A 6,192-nucleotide genomic window follows, 5' to 3' on the forward strand; every position below is an offset into this window, starting at 1 on the left:
GGGGAAGTATCTTTGATAAGGAAGGGAGGAGGCATACGGCCGCGGATCTGCTGCAGGATGCGAGGTCTGAGGGGATTACCGTGCTGCTGCATGCGCGTGTGGCGAGGATTCTGTTCCGACACCAAGGTGAGTTTACAAACAGCAAAACATTTAGTAGATAATAAACAATTATCTAGATAATAAACAATCGTGATTCAAGTTGACAATAGTTTCAGTACTTTCAACAGCAAGACTTGGCAAGAAAGTAGAATTCTTTCGTTTGACTATGAAGTTAGGATTCATAATTATCAGGGGCCACATCGAAAATACATTAGGAATTTTAATCATGTCAATAAATGATACGAAGCCCCCCACCCTTTTTACAATACAGTGTAAATCCAATGGAATTTTCTGTAATATTTTATTCAAACTTACCGCGCGCCTACACGTCTTTTGAAACTCCCTCTGTACAGTAAAAGCAAGGCCCAGAGCCCACGGAGTGATATTCAGAGACTCAAATGGAGTACTCCACAAAGCGTACCTCAAACAGGGACGCCATAACGAGATCATAGTGTCCGCAGGGGCGATGGGAAGCCCGCAACTCCTAATGCTGAGCGGCATCCAAGGCCCACCTCGAATCCTTCGGCATCAAGGTGTTGCTAGACAATCCCTTGGTCGGCCAAGGGATGTCCGACAACCCGATGAACGCCCTCTTCATCCCGTCTCCTCTGCCCGTCGAGACTTCACTCATACAGGTTGTCGGAATCACGCGGTACGGAACGTATATTGAGGCTGCTAGCGGATCTCTGTTTACCGCTAGCCAATCTTACCCTACACAGGTACTCATTCATAACCTTTTTTTCTTTTTCTTTTACTGAAGATAAGTCACAGACATATTTAACAATAGATGATTTTGATTTAAAAAGAGAGTCACTCGCAAGATGATACTAAAGAAGATCTAAATCCAAATACGTAGTAACATGACACGATTCTTTATAATATGTTTTAGTAAGCTTTTTTTTTTAAAGGAGGTAATATGGCTTCCTCCATCAAAACGATCAAAATAATGTATTTTAACAAACCTATTTATAATTAGTAATTTAATCATCTATTTTAGATTCCCATTGTCAGATGAAAACAATTTGCTGCAATATAATTGCAAATTAAGTAAAAAAGATTTATAACAACATTGCATACAGCACCATATATTATGTACTTCTTATATATTACTCATTTTGTACTTCTAAGTACAATATTCAAGTAACCTTCATATTAATTAATTGTTCATTAAATAATTAAGATCAAGATACTCGTTAACTACAGATAACCCCTCAAGCCAGTTCAGACATTTCTACTCAATTTTCAACAAGAGGAGGCTTCATTATAGAAAAGACCATAGGCCCTCTCTCTACAGGCCACCTCGAGCTCAAGAACAGAAACCCCGACGACAATCCTAAAGTCACCTTCAACTACTTCAAGGAACCTAAAGACCTTCGCAGATGCGTTGCAGGCATGAAAACTATCGAAAAAGTGGTAGAGTCCAAAGCATTCTCAAAGTTCCGATACCCTTTCATATCTATGGAAGCCCTTTTGAACATGACCTCGAGTTTCCCGATGAACTTGTTGCCGAAGCATCAGAATGATTCTAAATCACTTGAACAGTTCTGTCGAGATACTGTGATGACTATATGGCATTATCATGGAGGTTGCCAGGTTGGTCGTGTTGTGGATCGTGATTATAGAGTTATCGGCGTTGATGCTCTTCGAGTTGTTGACGGATCTACGTTCATTTACTCTCCCGGAACGAATCCTCAGGCTACAGTTATGATGCTCGGGAGGTACGTACTTGCTCGTTGCAACTTTCTTTAATAACGGGAAGAGAAAAGATTGAGATTTTTGCATTTGTACTTTGTTACAGGTATATGGGAGTAAAAATCCAGAGTGAGAGGCTGAGTCTCCATAAGACAGAGAATGGAGGATAAAGCTGGTATTCTGCATTGAGTGATTTTTTAGGAGTACTTTAAATAAGCAGATTTGCTTGATATATTTCATTGGCAATGGAAGAAAAGAGTGAAAGAATTGATTGTAGTTTTGTTTCCTTGTTTGATGGCTCAAGGATACATTGTGAACAAAAGGTTTAAAGAGTTTCTTGACTGATAATGGAAGTTATGTACTAAAAGTTGATATCATGTTTGTTCCCCTCTTTCCCCAATTCAATCTCTTCTTCTAAGGTGAAGGAGGTAGTAATTGGTTGTCTCTATGAGCTATGTTTATGGCTACATCAGGAATGTTTATGCAATTTCCCCGTATGGTCACTAGTTGTGTGTTTGGGAGTTTACTTAGGGCTTGTTTGGATTGAGGGGAATAAGGGTGAAGGGAAGTTAGGGGAACCATTCACCTCGTTTGGGAACATTTATGAGGTGAATGTTGGATAGTGGGAGAGTACAAAGGGTACACGTGAAGAGATAGCCACCACGTGAAGAGATAATTTGTTTCAAAAGCAAGTGGGGGCCACAAAACGTGTGAGGAAGCACTAAGAGAAGTCCAGTATTCTCAAGAGTTCAAAGCGCGTGAGAAGTTTTTGTTCAGCGGATTTTTTTAGGATCCACCCGATTGTCCATTCAGTGCATATAAATACCCAGTAGGTTGTTCTAGGGTTTTGTGCGAAGTGAGGGGAAAAAGCAGAGCAAAGGACGGTTGCAGCAAGGCACAGGCAGAGGTGAGTTTCGTGTGCAGGGGTGTAAAGGCGGCTGTCTCTTGGATTCGTGCAGGCTTGGAAGAATAAAAGCAGAAGAAAACAGTGGGTTTTCAAGTGGCTTTTGTGAGAGGTTTGAGAGATTATTTGTGGGTTTAGATTTGAGAGATTGTAAACCGTATTTGTATTCTCTTTTTTCGCTGCGCACAACAAGTGGTATCAGATCTCGGGCTACGCTTGGGCTATTTGGAGGAGTAGATCAATTTGGAGGCTCGTCTAAGGCTTCGTTTGGTGATAAAGGTGGGATCTTTTGGTAAAGACTCTATCTTTCAGTTTTGGATCTATTCTTTGTTCGTTGGTGCGTAAGATGTCGGGGAAAGAAGGTGCTTCGGGTGTCGAGGGTGGTTCTTCTGGCGCGAAGACCATTCAGAGTTTGAATATCCACTCTATGAAGATAGATGTGGAGAAATTTAATGGCACAAACAACTTTGGATTATGGAGATGCGAGGTTTTGGATGCGCTGAACGCGCAGAATTTGGAGGATACATTGGAGTTAGATGGCAAGCCAGATGAGATTGAAGAGAAGGTTTGGAAGAAGATGAATCGAACGGCGTGTGGTGTGATTAGGTCTTGTTTGACTCAAGATCTAAAATATGATGTGATGAATGAGACTTCTGCGAAGAAGATTTGGGAGATTCTCGAAAGCAAGTATTTGACCAAGAGTGTGGAAAATCGCTTGCATTTGAAGAGGAGACTTTATCGTTTCCAGTTGAAGAAGGGAACCTCCATTAGAGATCACATGAACCACTACACAAAGCTTCTTGCGGATTTGGCGAATGTGGATGTCAAGATTGAAGATGAGGACAAGGCATTGCTGTTGTTGAGTTCCTTGCCCGACGAGGAATATGAGACCTTCGTCCTGACTCTGATTAATGGGAAGACATCTCTTTCGTATAGTGAGGTCACTGCTACACTTGTGAATTATCAGCTTTGAAAGAAGGATAAGGAGGCTTCAGTTGAGCCGGTAGCAGAGGCGTTGGTCGCAAGAGGGAAGAATCCGAACCGAAAGAATTGGAAGTCACAGTCTAGAGTAGGAAAAGATCAGTGTGCTTGGTGCAAGGAGACTGGTCATTGGAAGAAAGACTGCCCAAAGCTCGACGAATGGATGAAGAATAAGCAGAAGGGAAAAGGGAAGCAACCATCATCAGAAGCAAACATCGTATCGGATGGTAATAATTCTGACTCTTCTATTTATTCGCTTTCTATCAGTCCTACAGATAGCTATTCGGAGGAATCTGAATGGATGTTGGATAGTGGTGCGACCTATCATGTGTGCCCTAGAAGGGAATGGTTCTCCAGTTTTGAGAAGCTGGTGGATAGTGGTGTGGTGTACATGGCTGATAACCGTGCATGCCAGATCCTTGGGATAGGAAGAATTCGCATAAAGATGTTTGACGGGACTGTTAGAGAGTTAAATGATGTGAGATATGTTCCTTCTTTGAGGAAGAACTTGATCTCGATTGGAGCTTTGGTTGGAGAGGGTCTGAAGGTTCGTGTTGAGGACATGGTTCTCGAGATTGTGAGAGACTCTCGTATTTTGATGAAGGGCGTCAGGAGGAATAACCTGTATTACTTGACTGGAGGTATAGTGGCAGGTGGAGAGCTGACGACTTCTGTTGATTCGACTAGACTGCGGCATTTGGGGCTTGTCCATTCCAGTATTGATTCCTCGCATAGATTGAAAGAGGGTGCAAAGACCTGCAGTTTGAAGTCCAGTGAACATGTTGATGTGAGCAAGAAGACCGAGGTGAAGTGTGGCACCTCTATTCACCGTGCTAAGGGTCGTTCTGGAGGAGTTCACGTGGATGTTTGGGGGCCTTCCAAGGGGACATCATTGGGAGGTAATAGGCGTTTGGTTTCCTTTGTTGGTGACTGTTCTAGGCGTGTTTGGGTTGCAACCAAATCCCCATTGGAGAAAGTCCTAGTAGTCTCTAACAGATTGAAGAAGTATGATATTGACAGAAAGGTGAAGGTACTCCATTCTGGTGGGAGGTACAAGATGGACCTATTTCTGTATTGGAGCCGAGCTCACGGCATTTCGAGACACTTCGTTGGAAAGGAAATCTTGGGGCAACTAAATAGGGTGACAAATTTGGAGAACCGTGCCTTGCTGGAGGAGGATCGGTGTTTGTGGTCGAGCAATGGTTTGCAGAAGAGTTTCTGGACAGAGGCTTCGACATATTTGGGTCATCCTATTAAAGAGTTGTCAACTGCTGTGATTGGAGGTAAAACTCCATTAGAAGATAGGTTTCGGTTGAGGCTTCGATGAGGGAGCTATTTGACTCTCAGCAGGTGGAGAGTTTTGGACAGACCTTAGAGGTATCACAGCGGGTGGAGAGTGATGCTACTCCACATTGGGTAAAGATTACTCCAGATCATTCTGTATTGGTTGGGATTCCAGCTGAGGTGACACAGCGTGGAAGTCATTTGGATTCGGATGCAGATGATGAGTTGAGTTTTGATTCGAGTGCAGCTGATAGACGTAGTTTGGATATGGTCATTGGTTCGCCTCAGGTGGAGGTGTTTGAGGCCATTGGAGGTGCTATCAGCCGCAGAGTTGATGATATTGGAGAAGGGTTGCGAACTCTTCTATTGGTTTGAGGTCGTTCGCGGCCATTTGGGTGAACTACGTTCGGCTTCATTCCTTGGGCAAAAGGATACGTAGGTAGTCTTTCAGATGCAGCCGGGTTTGGATTTTGATGGGGGTGAGATCGATTTGGTGAGTTGATACCGACATTTGGAGAGTGTTTGCATTCTCATTTGGGTTCTCGACTTGTTATGGATTGAGTCCGTTGTCGTGAATTGTTTCACTTCGTACTGGACACAACAAGTGAGATATTTGGTTTGGTCGGTGTCGGCTCAGTTTTGAGAAAACTTCGCCGAGGTGGAGAATTGTTGGATAGTGGGAGAGTACAAAGGGTACACGTGAAGAGATAGCCACCACGTGAAGAGATAATTTGTTTCAAAAGCAAGTGGGGGCCACAAAACGTGTGAGGAAGCACTAAGAGAAGTCCAGCATTCTCAAGAGTTCAAAGCGCGTGAGAAGTTTTTGTTCAGCGGATTTTTTTTAGGATCCACCCGATTGTCCATTCAGTGCATATAAATACCCAGTAGGTTGTTCTAGGGTTTTGTGCGAAGTGAGGGGAAAAAGCAGAGCAAAGGACGGTTGCAGCAAGGCACAGGCAGAGGTGAGTTTCGTGTGCAGGGGTGTAAAGGCGGCTGTCTCTTGGATTCGTGCAGGCTTGGAAGAATAAAAGCAGAAGAAAACAGTGGTAGATTGAGGGTTTAATTGTGAGAGTTGTAAACCTATTTGTATTCTTTTTCTTCCTCTATTAGTAGATCCCCCTCCTTGCCCCGTGGACGTAGGCAGTTTGCCGAACCACGTAAAATTGGTTATTTGAGTTTATGGCCATTGTAATAGTTTGTAGGATCCCTCGACAGGTCAGTCCTAGAACTGA

General features: G+C 43.3%; 1 pseudogene; it reads left to right on the plus strand.

The window, feature by feature from the left end:
* LOC109826713 lies at positions 3–2,226 on the plus strand (annotated as a pseudogene).

The sequence above is a fragment of the Asparagus officinalis genome, chromosome 10, assembly GCF_001876935.1.
Source record: "Asparagus officinalis chromosome 10, Aspof.V1, whole genome shotgun sequence".
NCBI lineage: Eukaryota > Viridiplantae > Streptophyta > Magnoliopsida > Asparagales > Asparagaceae > Asparagus > Asparagus officinalis.